Raw genomic sequence first — 13,557 nt, forward strand, 5'->3', positions numbered from 1 at the left:
CTTAAATCATAATTTCCAGCTACTGCCCTAGGTGCACCATCCCGTGCGAAGAAAAACCTCTGTAGGAAATTGTTCATCCCCATTACATTTCCTAATATGAAAGAAAATTGTATACACGTTTTCAATATGCAAAACAAAGAAATGTCTGCCTTTTGAACCCAAAAGTTAAAAAATTAAGTCTTAACAAATACCTGTATTTGTATTCTTCCCAATTTTATTTTATCTTAGCTCATATTGTGACAAAAGGCTGTTCACCATAAGTGTCTTCACCAAATAATATATGCTGATTACTTTTTATGATGCTTATGTTTTCCTTGCTTAATGTGTTGTCACGTATGGTTGATGTGCTTTTGATATTCCTTTATGCTCTTTGTGTAAAGCAAATTTGCCTTGGGGGGAATAAGGTTTCATTCATGATGTTCACTGTAAACAAAGCAATGCTGACTTCTATTATTCACTACTCTCATTTCAACCATACCACTGTCACTTAATATAGGATTCAGTTAAGTGACAGTGATATTAAATTATTCTCCATATGTTTTTGTAAAGTTTAGTTATTTTTCATACTTAGTTAACTTTTTTTTAATACAGTGTATGTGTTATTGATATTGATGAGACCAAACAAGCAATGTTGAGAAAGCATCTCAGGCTCTAAGAACCTGTAATGTTCACATTTTTCTGACATTTATAAACCATATGATTAATACATTAATGGCAGCCTTGTTCTTACATTTCTCTGGTAGAGTACTATTTTATTACAGTAATTACTTGCATACAATCTCGTAGAGCTGTCTTAAAATTCTTTAAGCTTCCAACAAATTGTGAGTTTTTGTTGCTTGGCAACCAAAGAAAATAAAAAACCATCGCTTGCTGTGTGAACCTTGGATTTGTTTTATGTCATCAACTCTAATTATCTGTAGGCAATCTATTTCTGTTTCTCATCTCACCTCATTCGGCTTGTTCCACAACATGTTAGCAAGACAATACAAAAACAAAAAAAAGATGAAAAAAGGGACCTTGAAACAAAGAAGGCCTGAAAAGTGGGATATGGTGACCCAAATTGAAATCTATCAATCTAACGAAAGTGAAAGAGATCCACCTGATTGGACGACTGCAAAGAGAACTTGATGGCGCCAAATCCTCAACAGCAACGTCCAAGGAACTCTTCACAACCATCATTCCTTCATTTACGTGTTAAGAGTCCTGAGAGCACTAACCGAAGAATAAAAGAAAAGTGAAGAATTACACATTTACAGTAGAAGAAATAGTTTGTTTTCACTTATGATACACTAAATATGTACAGTCACATGCAGAAGGAGACCGGAGCCTGTGTCTTTTGCCGTTTGACATGTGTAAATCACAAAAGTGATCCCACAGTGTCTCTCATTCCTGGCTAGAATGGCGGAAAAAAAAGAGAAAATAATCACGGAACAGTTCACCAGCAGCCACGGGCGTGTCACTCAAGAAGACGTTGCAAGAAAACAAAAAACACATCACAGAATGTACTAAAGCTACACATGATTCCTTAACTCCTTGGCACTCCTTAAACAGAAGGAACAAAAAGGTGGAAAAGGATGCTTGATCGCACTGCGTTGGAAATGGCTGATGGTCGAGTCCACTCCTCAAAGAACCAATCGAGTTGCTAGATAGTTGTGTTCTCTTTTTCACGTGTGTCTGTTTTTGTCTGTAAATGGAGGATATGATGACGACGACTAACAACCATGTCAGGCTTTTTCTTTGGATGGAGTGACGCTTTTGTTTTCCCACTGTAGGCACAAGGAGGAGCCAAGGCATTGGGGGGGGGGGGGGAGGGAGGGGGGCGGGGTCTCAGCGTCTCATCTGGCCCATCTGATAGTTCTCTCTGGGCTGGCGGTGGTTCCTCTGTGGCTGTGCCTGGCGCTGGGGCTGCCGGGGGGGCTGCCGCTGGCCCCCCCCATGCTGGTGGCCGTGCGGGTGCTGGGACTGGTTCTGCACCTGGGCGTTAGCCTGCTGCTGCGCTCGCCGCCGCTTCAGAGTGCCTGTCGGGGGGGAAAGGCAGTGATGTAATGTTAGAAGACAGACTTTATCAATCATTCAACCAACAGCTTTATTAATCCTGCAAGGGGCAATTGGTTATGAGCAGATTATGTCATGTGCACAGGCGGGAAGAAAGCACACAGATACCCCCGGGGGCATGGATGTGGATCATTCCAATTAACACGATAAATAGTTCATAGCATCAAAATAAATAAGCAAATAAAGAATCAAGTTAAAAACCTATCAAGAATTTAAACGTTTCAGTGCAGAGGGGATGAATGATTTTCAAAAGCGATTTGTCTTAGAGCAGGTCGAGCATATCTACGCCCTGATGGCAACAGATGAAATTCATCTGCAAGAGCATGACCTGGAGAGGCCAGTATGATCTCCGTTCTCCGCACAATCGGCTGGTTGCAAAAGGAGTTTTTGTGCGTTTACTCCAAGCTAAATTGCTCCACTGACACTCTGCTCCTGATGCCTGCACGGCAGTAACAACCATCGTGTGAGTTCGCTGCATGTCACACTGTAAGAGATAGTCAAGAGAAACTGCCTCGCTGTCTGTGTCAGAATGTACGCTAATCATTTTGGAGGCATGGAGATGATGAGACGGGAGCATAGTAAGCTCTAATGTTTGCTGAAGCTCTAAAATTGTACGGTTTGACACCATTTTCTTTTTATTACCTTCTACGTCTTTCCTCTGACGGCCCCAAAGCCACAGTTGGGTAATTTTGTTCTCACATTATTGCCATTCACTAGTATGGCAATAAAGAAGATGTTTCTAAACTCCTGAGACTCGAGGTCCGTCATTTTAAAGCCTTTCATACAAAACCTCAGAAAAACATTCAGTCAGAGAAATGAAAGAACTGAGTGAAAAATGTGAAATAAATCGCTCAAACTGACCGTTCACTTTCATGTAGGGGCCGATTATTCTGATTATAGTGCTGCCTTTTATCCTACATGGTCAGAATCATCAGAATCAGCCTTGAGAGTTTAATTTTGGCCTTATTTAAAAGATCAAGTTAAAACGCTGAGTGGCGAAACCTACAATTGCTCTCAGGAAAGAGTTTCCAAAACTCTCTGACCATTGTTATCCTTTCTTGTATTTGTGAGTCCAAAGCATTTGATCCTTTACTCATTAACAGCTACTGTCACTTCAGTATGGTAGTGTCCAACAGTTACACTGCCTGTTTTTCATAGTTTCTTTTTTAAACTATGCATAAGACTTAACAGATGCAATTAGAAATACGTTTTATTTTCAAGGGATGGACACAATATCAAAAACACCTTCAGTACAACCACCCCACTGCAAATGAACATCAGTGCCGTGGAATTGCAGGTGCTGCATACAGGTTAACTGTTCTCAATTGACTTTAAACAGATGTTAAATACACACCATGTACAAAACATTTATAAATAAAAAATGTAATTTCCTCTGGTTTAACGAACTCTCTGTAAATCTGAGGACTCACCTGGAAGAGGTTTGGGAGGAGGAAGTTTGGGGTTACTGCTCGGAGTGTGCACACTGCAGATCTTGATGAATCCGGCCATGAGCATGATGAGGGCGATGCCCATCAGCAGCACCGCCCACCAATGGGCCTGGAGAAGAGAATCAAGCAGTCAAACAAAAAACCACCCCTCCAACCGGCCAATCAGAATCAAAGACGTTGATACGCACCACAATCCACTCGGCAATGTTTTCATAGAGCTCTGGGTTGAAGATGGCCTTCTTCAGCCGGGCCAGCGGGCCGTCTGCATCGACCAGACGGCACTTCATGAACACGTCGCAGTAGCCTTTGAAGTCGTTGCAGGGGGAGCCGGCTGGCAGCGTGGTCACTTTCTTATTAAAGAACCGAGTCAAGCGCTCTGACCCTGTGCTGCTGCACGTGTTGGGATTCACTGTGGAGATGAATCACAGACAGTCAACTCAATTGAAATGAAAAGGACAGCACATTAAATTCAAAAAAGGGTAATGACTCACTCTTCTCCATGCAGCACACGTGACAGAGCTCCGTCTCGTCCTTGCCATCGAGGCTGGCGCAGGTGCAGGCCTCCAGCCCGTACTTCTCACAGATGGATCCGGAGGCAGCCCTGCGGGGGAGGAGCATGAGGACAGGCCAGATCAGATGCTGACTGGTATGGAAATAAAGTTGCTATAACAACCGGTTCTCCCAGGGGTGAAGTCTGCAGCCACTCACCCCGTTGAGGCAGACTTGGGTCTCTCCGTGGCAGGCCGTGAAGTTGGCCTTGGGCTCAGATGTGGGGCACTGAGAGCCGACCCCGTTACACATGCCCTGGTGAGCGCACTCCGACTCCTCTCGACACTTCTCATTACGACCCTTGTAGGAGCACTCTCGGGTACAACAGGGACCCTGACTGGGACTGTGGGAAAGAGGAGAGTTTGGGGAACGATGATCACAAAGGAGATGCCAGATTTTCCTTATGAAACTTCAAAATGGTCAAAAGCGAAATCCTACCTGCAGACTTTGTTGGGCTTTAGCTTGCACTTCTTGTTGTCAGGCTGGTTGGCGTCATAGCAACACTGGTCCCTGCACTGGTCGCTGTAGCCACAGTCACACTCCTCCCCGGGCTCCACCAGGCCGTTACCACAGATGGGCTGACCAGACTCTGTTTGGGGGAAGGAAAACAAACATTGAGGCTGGTCCCCGAAGACTGGAACATGTCTCGTGGTTTGACTTCTTGCACTGAAGGATAAAAGTGTTTGAGAACTGTCTCATTACAAAGCCAAACAAATATTGTTCCGAGGACAATGTGTTGCTGCAACAAATAGAACTCTTCAAATAGAAACGGACCCTTGAATGCAACAATAAACTCAAACAGACCTTTTTTTGTTTGTTTGAGGAAAGGCAACAACATAACACAGAACAGGTGTCAAAGGTTGAGGCTTTCACCACAAGCTAATATTTTTCAAGTCACATCCGCCAAGCTTTCAAAAGCTATATACAGTAAATATTATACGTATTCTATTCTTCTGATTTGACAGTTGGATTAAGTGTGACACAAAAATATCCTAAAGCAAAAAATTCCACAACATGCCAACAACAGTGGGTAAAAATAGTCCTGGACTAACGCCAAGGTTGCTTTTCAAAGCTGTTACCAGCCGATATGTTGGTGCCAGATAGTCGCCTGAACGAAATCAGAAAATGCGGCACTGGGTTCGAAATGTCCAACACATTAGTACAGGAAAACAAGATCAGAACTAAAACAGTCAAACGTACCGACAAAACAGTTTCCCCTCTTCTTCTCCAGCACCTGGCTGATGTTGCGCACGCTGCAGATGGAGAACTTATTATTGTTGAGCTTGTCTCCCGACGTGGCTCTTGCATACATAATATAATTGCCCTTCTCCTTCTTGTCTTGGCTCTTGGATTCTCCTGGAGTACACTCAGAGCCAGAGTCATGCTGTGAATGCGAGAGAAAAAAAACGGGTAAGAAGCAGAAGGGGAAAAAAGTTTGCGAGACTAATGAATTAATTTCCATCAGGCATAAGAGTGGCACATCCAAGTCACTCACCGGGGAGCCAAAGTTGTGTCCCACTTCATGTGCAAAAGTGATATGGGAGACTTTTGGAGGTACGTGGGAGGCATAGTTCTGTACAGTGATTATCCCAGTGTTCAGAGACTTCTTTTTCCCATCAGAGTACAGCTTGCTTTTTTCACAGATGCCTCCCGAGCTCCCTGGGAAAGAAAAGCACAAGTTGGAGCAAGACTTCTTAAAAACCAGAGCAACAAAACACGAATCACATTATCTCATTAGAGAGGGAGAATCTGATTAATGTCATGACCATTTTTTAATCCAGATGATTTAACGCCTTAATTCTCAACATAATGACAGTGATTTGTTAGAAAAATATTACATTTAAATTGTTTTTCAGTGCCACCAGAAGACACACACCCTCCAGAAGTAATTAAAGATTTCAACAGTGCAATATTTCTCCGTTAGAACTTGAAATTAAGAATGTAGCACAGAAAACATCTGAGTTACAGAGTGCAATGGATAAATGGCCCGGGGCCGTAATGAAACCTTTGGGAATCATCACATCTGCATATTGTCGGAGTCGGTATTTGAAGCTGCTTGGTTCTCATAACAGTCGGAATCAATCAGCATTTGCAATCCCAAATACCACTGACACTTTTCATGGTGTTGCTGCAATATGCCATTCAGATAAAACACCATTAAATGAGTAAATCTCTGTTTCCTTTTTAGAATAATCCCATATTCAACCAAGATTGTGAGTATTTTGTGCCATTGTGCACACAACCTTGCATAAGGAATATTATAATGATGTTGCATTATTAAGAATAAGACAATTATGTGCAGCTCCGGGTCATAGAGGACTGTCTTTTAGTACCTGAAGGGGCTCCGACCCAGGCCAAACCCAACACCCCGTCATCAAAGTCTCTGTCGGTGAAGACATAAGCCAGGCAGTAGTCGTCGTGGTTCTGCTCCGAGTTGAGCTCCAGGAACTTCTCCACGCCGATGTTAGCGAAGCGGAACGGGTTGGACCGGTCCCTCTCATCACTGGTGGTGTTGATCTGCAGAATAGGATGATAGTGATGAGTTCAGAGGGAGAAAGGGGCTTACAAATGAAATCAAAACTTAAAATCAGCCTGAGACTTACCCTGATCCTTTTCACCATGAAGCTGATGTTGCGAATGCCCATGAAGTCTGTTCCCTGATAGATAGCATCGATAGCTTTGACGTGACTGGAGATCTGAAAGAGTAAGACATTACAAATTAACATCACCTACAACAACAGCAATGTCTCCTTTTTACCAACAGCTCCCTTTAAAATGGCTGTGCTTGGTGCAAAATAATCACATCATCATGTTTTTACATTTGTATTGTATCTTTAAAAACTAGCCCTTCCCAACATTGGCTTCTCTTATGGAGCACAGTTATGGTATCAGATATAGTAGCATGTGTAAAGTGAGTGACAGTGATCGACCTGAGCGATGACAGCCTCCCGGGTCTTGTAGTACTTGAAGAAGAGGTGGTCGGTCTGAATGAACAGCTGGCAGGTGTTTTTCTCAATCTGAGCCATCCTCTTCTTCCTCAGCAGCACCGGGTCTTTAGAGCCCGCCTCCGTGTGGAGCTCCTGGTGAAAGGAGATGGAGAGTAGGAAATGGGCAGTTAAATAAAACATATATGTGTATATTCCATCGAAACATGGGATGAATAAATAATATCTGGTATTTTTAGGCTGTGATTTTAGCTGCAGTGTGTTCATAATGATTTCTGCATACGTTCCATATTTAAATAGAAAGTACAAAAGTTATTCTCACAAGTCAATATATCCACAGTGCTCACAGAGACTTAAAGAGAGTATTCATAGTTATCTCTGACCCTGACGGAGATATTCATATCCCTTTAATAGAGTCTGTTGGGCTTTACTGTGGTGTGCGGTGAAGTGCACCTTGGGTGGCTCACGAACGGCCGAGGCTTGGTACTTCTTCATCTTTTCAAACACGGCGCTATCAGCGCAGCCTCCCTCCGGGCCGTACTTGTGCGGGTAGTCTGAGAGAGAGAGAGGCAGACACAACACAGTTAGGATTATAGAAGACAATGTTAGCTACTTAACCCCCCCGAGTCTCTCTATTTCTGCTGCTATTCATCAGCAGCTAATGGATGTGCTTACACTCCACTTGAGCGTAGCTTGCCAAGTGAGCCGTTACTTTCTTTGTCGCTCTTATTAGCGATTCCTCTCACATTTCTGTTTAATTTTACCCCTCAGCTTACATACTATAATGTACACAGATGATGTGAAAATTAGGGGGTGCGAGTGAAATGAAGTATGCCTCGTGCTCACTATAAGTACCAAACATTGGTAAGAGTGCTAAAATGAGCCTGAGAGAAGGATCGTGTTACTCCGCTAATGAGCACCGCGGGTTTCTCTGCTCCCTGGGGGGCGATCACACCAGTCTGCCTCCATCCTCTCAGCTGCCCTAACCTTGCACTTCCTGATCACACATTTACATATGCGTGCATGCAATTACACATACACGATGATTACATCCTGTCAGTATTTGTGTGGCTGCAGGGACTCACGTAGGTCGTCTTCATGGTAGATGACGGAGTGGAAGGGAACGTCTTTGTCCTCCAGGTATCGCTCAGCAGGCTCCACGTAGTAGTTGCCTTGGTAGCTCTGAATGAAGCCGTCAACTTACCGTCCACAATTGAGCCATGAGTCAGGGTGCCTTTCTCCCCTGGGAATCCAAATGACAGAGGTGAATGTGTGAGAGGATTCACACAAGATCAAGCATCGCTGTAGCTTATATTAAAACACGTATATTAAAGAAAAGAAGATCAGTCTCACCGTAGATCTCTCCGGTGTAGATATGAGAGGGTATCAAATGGAACCTCATCTCCTGAAACGTCTACCTTCAAATCTTGAGAAAACAAGGTGGAATCCCTTTTCATCCGTAAATTGAAATGCCTGAAATCAAAAATAAATTAAACTTCAGGGAATAGAAAAAAAGCTAACTATGTAATGAAGGAGGTAACAACGTTGAACAACAGCGTTATCTATTTTGGAAGAAGTTTGTTTCTTTAAACCCGTTTCATTCATGTCACACAGTGAGAGCCTTTGTATTTGGGTGTGGATCTAAATGTGGCCTCTCTTTGGGAGGTAGTAATATCCACCCGGGCTTTGAGGAGAAGGAAAATGCAAATTAAAGGGGAAAAGGGTGAAAGGGAGGGCATGGTTTGCCAGAGAAAAACATCTGAGGTGCTTTCTGTTGCAGAAGGGAAACTGCAGTCTGATCTTGTAAGAGAGGGGGAATGGGACATCTTGAAACAATGCTGGTTTTTGTTGATCAAACATATGGCAGAGAAACAAAGGTGTTACAGCAAACCTAGGATCTCCTGTAACACCTAACAGTGCTCTTTTTGGTTCTTAGTATACTGTAAAGGTTACAGCTCTGTAGGTCAGACTTTGAACTGCAAAGTATCTGCAAGAAAGCAGGGTTTGTGTACAATTTAGAGTCAAAACTTGACTTAATTACAAATACATCTGGTGATCTGAATGAATCCATTGCACCACCATTGTTTTCTGGTATGACTTAATCACAAAAGAAAAAGTAGGTTATATATACACATCTTAGAACATGTTTTTACACTGTACCAGTAAAGGGAAGGGGGATCAAATCAAATAGGAGTTGTGTCTCCAGCTTTGTCATGAATTCAAAAGAAAAAGAAGCCGGCACATTCTGCTTTTCAAAGGAACTGACACTTCCTTCTGTGCGTTTGCGTCGTTGTCCCTATTAAGCAGCATCGGTTGGGAACAGCAGGCCGGTGCTACAGGCAGGACGAGAAGCAGCCTCTGCCAAGCCCAGCCAGATGGTCTTGACTTTGTCATGAAGTGTGGACACTTTCCCTCAAACAATAACACCTCTGCAAAAGGCTGGAGGAAGGACCATAATAAAAAACTACATGTGTTCATCAACCATCTTCTATACTAGGGCTGCACGATATTGGGAAAAAACTGACATTGCGATTTTTTTCCCCCTACGATATATATATATATATATATATATATATATTGCGATATGAAAAAATACAGGAATTGAAGGAAAGACAGTTTTTTTTTGCCGCAAACCATCCTTTCTTGAACTTTAATGCTATACAATTGGTATTTTTGTAACTATATTTAACCGGATGAAGGATTTTAGTCACGGACCGTCTGGATCTTAAGTTATCAGAGCAACAAGCTGAAGCTGAGCTAGCTCGGTTAGCAGCGCCGAACTGCCCTGGAGAATCACATGAAACTACTTTATTCAGTGTTTTTACCTTTAATCACCGGGTCCGTTTGCTTTGGAGATTTGATTGTGATTGGTGGTTTGCTGTGCATGCCGAGCCAGCATCTCACTCACTCAAGTACCCCTGACATGAGAGCCGCGCGAGTTTTCCTTTTGTAGCAAGCAGCAAAAGAATGTAACATGACGTGTTTGAGTTCATTTGCCTACTTAATATCGCACGTCCTAAATATCGCGATTATCGTCACGACACGATATATCGTGCAGCCCTATTCTATACCTTAAGGGTTTCCCAAACCCAGGTAGCAAGTGAACAGGAACACCAGAGCCATTACAGGGCTAACATGCACACCAACACATTAACAGTTTCTACTTCACCTGACCTGCATGTATTCAGACTGTGGAAAATCTCGTCCCCTTTGTTTTTGTTGTTCAGCCTTGTTTACTTTGTTTTTTCTCTTTTGGTGTGACCCTGAACTTGTTCTGTAATGACTTTATTATACAATAAAAAGGGAGGGAAATGTGACAGGAAATCAGAACAAACCCACACCAGGGATGCAACTTACAATTATTTTAATCATTTATTATTCTGCTGGTTAATCTTATAAATTATTCAATTAATTGTTAGGCAAATAGATGTTTTGTTCAACCAACATTACCAAGCTTAGAAATGATAAATTCACAACAGGCAATCTTCACAATTTAGAAGCTGGATTATTTAAAACCAATGTGAGGTAATACCCTGGAAAGAGATACATAAAATTAAGCTTTAAAGAGCACATATAAACGACAGGCAGAAGCAAGGCTGACCCTTCCTCACTATGGAGCAAATGTGATGCCCCTGACCAGGTCTGAGATTCAATAAAACGGGATTAAATGTAAACAACTGTCAATCACACTGCAAATCTCTGCTACAGCTTACATGCATCTTTAATCATGAAGAAGGTAGGAATAGGGATACGTTTGCATATGTACAGACAGGTGAATAAAGAGGAGACATAAAGACAGACAGAGATCCAGACAGAATTTCCCTTTAGATTTATAACTGGAAAATGGACCAACCTTCCATGGGCGTGGAAATCTAAATGAAGGAACTTGTCTTCAGGAGAGAACGCCCTCTTGGCCCTCTGATGATTGCTGTGCACCAGCTCTGTTTCGTAGGTGAGACCTTCATAGTGACGGATGTACTTGTTCAGGGGATTTCTATAGTGTCCTGTTGGGGAAGAAAAGGAGGACCTCATATTTAGCATTAAAAAACGAAAACACAGGCCTTATTAAAAGGTGGGGTAGGTCATTTTGGAGAAACCAGCTCGAATGCGCTAGAATTTGAAAATACACAGCCGGAAAAAATCTGCCACTTCCTCACAGAGCCCCTCCTCCAACACACACATGACCAATGAGGGCACGAGATAAGTGTGTGCACAGATGGAAGGCTGACAGGCAGGTAGGTCATCTAGTTATTTTAGCCGGGCCGGCTCAGATGATTGGTCGTGCTTTTTACAGCACTACGGCTTCCACAGATGACTTTTTTCTATGGATTTGTTGTCAAAGCACTTCAGATATTCATTGCTATCGGGATGTTAAGAACATCCCATGGAATATAACAAAAAGTGTATCTCGAGCTGGTTCTCAAACTTACCTACCCCACCTTTAAATGTCAGAAAATTCCGATCAAATCTAATCTGTTTACAAGACAGCAATGCTAGGATTTCTGTTCCAATCTTTTCAAGTCCTTTGTGTTGTATATGTATGAAAATGAACAAAAACACATGTGTCAGAGAAAAGGTGTTAACAAGCAAATGTTGAGGAACAAAACAAAACGTACATCCAATTCCATAAGCCTGTAACAGCCTTGATACTACAGTGTTACTTCGACTATTATTAGATGCCAATGTTAGTTGTGTGTGTTAATTCAACAATATCTTTCAAACATTTCACACTTTCATTTGAATCTTAAAGGCAACATTACAGTATAACAGCTAGGTTTTAGACTAGGTAACTGAGGCAGGGGTATATATTAGGATCCTCAAGGCGCCTTAAAAATAGAAGATCAGGCGATGTTTTACACGCAGGATTCAGATGATGTAAACCGACAGCAAATCAGTATGGTCTGCATGTTTTAAATTGAGCTATTTATATTTCAGTAATTTAAATGCTGTATTGAAGCAGTGCTTAACAACAGCCCCAGCATCATTATTATTTTGCCACCAGTGGAGTGGGAGGCAGGCTCCAAGGAAAGAAATTCCCACACGTTCACCACATGCTTCATACTCAAAAGCAATCAATTTCGAGCAAAGATAGTAATTTTGTTAAGGCCATTTAATTCCTATTGAAAGCACGTTTTATTTTTAGCATATTGAGTCTGTAATATCACATCCTTGCCCCTTAACATAGAGAAAGTATGTTCAGTAAATACAGTATAATTAGTACTGTCTGGTAGGTAATTATGCCTTTCTAGAGAGCCTAAATTATAGGATTCAGTGTTTCAACTATTGAGGAAAACAGGGGTAAGTAACCCAGGCTTCAGCTGGTTTCTCTTTTCATGTGAAGTATGAAATATTTAGTTGCTAACATGAAATGTTTCATTGAGGTGAAAATTAGAAGTGAAGGCAAAGCCTATTCTCAAATATATTTACCTCTCAAGGACTAGAAAATAAAAGTATTATAAGCATTGAATAAAAAGGAAGTCCTAAAATTAAAATGTAAAAAAGTTGTTACTGCTGTTTTTGATAGTTTGGCAAGGAATTTAGATTAATATAAAAAAAGTATACTGATTTCCAAATAGAAATATGGACCCTAATGAAGTGAATGAACATCGTATAAGAAGATGATAATCATATGTAGCCCATTATTTTGCAGGTAAACGATTTAAAAGCACAGCAGCGATATATACAGCAGGTGCAGGATGCCATAACGTCAGGTACATCACAATGGAGCATTTTACGTAGGAGCAATTTCGTGCACAAATCATACACATTTTTCAAATATGAAATAGATATCTACACAGTAGCGTTGAGGTAAAATAGAGAATAGCGACAGTAGCATAAGCATTGACAGCAGGGAAAGAAAAAAAAACGATGCCAGCAATCCCGAAAACTTGTCAGCCATGTAAAATGGTAAACCCTGCCATTGTGCAGGTAACATAATGACAGGAGCTACATGTCTTATTCCTCCCATTAATCGTGATGATAGCAGCTAAAGTGTTAGCTAGCACAAAGCTAACGGTCCGTACACCCGGTCGGCATCTCCATCTTCTCATAACAATGGCTGTCGGCGCTATCCGCACGATAACAACAAAACCAACACAAAGCTGACAATAAAAACGGTGACAACACACAGAAATAACCAATCAATACCGGTTTATTTCAATCGACAGCACGAATCCAAGTCAGCTTTTACGCTATATATGATTTATTAGCTTGAAGTAATACGGCAAAAAGGGTGCAGTCCTGTTCATAACAAGCAGGCCCTGCTGGTCCTCTGTGAGCTAACACCAGTCCTCCTCTTAGCTTCATGGATTTAACACAACTTGAAACGCTTTTTCTCTCAAAACGCCTCACTCACCTTGGGTGTGGTTTAGTAAATACACGAACAGGAAAACTTTAAGAACAAGCATGTCTGACAAATCCATTGTTAGAACATTGATACCGTTTTCACTTTATTGTCCTACTTAGATAGGCGCAGACGCCCTGTGTGTTTATTGCACCTTCCTCTCATCGCCTCCTTGCTCCTGCGTCATGACGTCAGACGCATGGCAGCTTGACATCCC

At 42.0% G+C, this 13,557-nt stretch overlaps 1 pseudogene; it reads right to left on the bottom strand.

The window, feature by feature from the left end:
- Positions 1-1,068: 1,068 nt before the first annotated feature.
- On the bottom strand, positions 1,069-13,419 carry LOC117448300 (disintegrin and metalloproteinase domain-containing protein 10-like; annotated as a pseudogene).
- Positions 13,420-13,557: the final 138 nt, after the last annotated feature.

The sequence above is a fragment of the Pseudochaenichthys georgianus genome, chromosome 6 (genome assembly GCF_902827115.2).
Source record: "Pseudochaenichthys georgianus chromosome 6, fPseGeo1.2, whole genome shotgun sequence".
In the NCBI taxonomy this organism is placed as follows: domain Eukaryota; kingdom Metazoa; phylum Chordata; class Actinopteri; order Perciformes; family Channichthyidae; genus Pseudochaenichthys; species Pseudochaenichthys georgianus.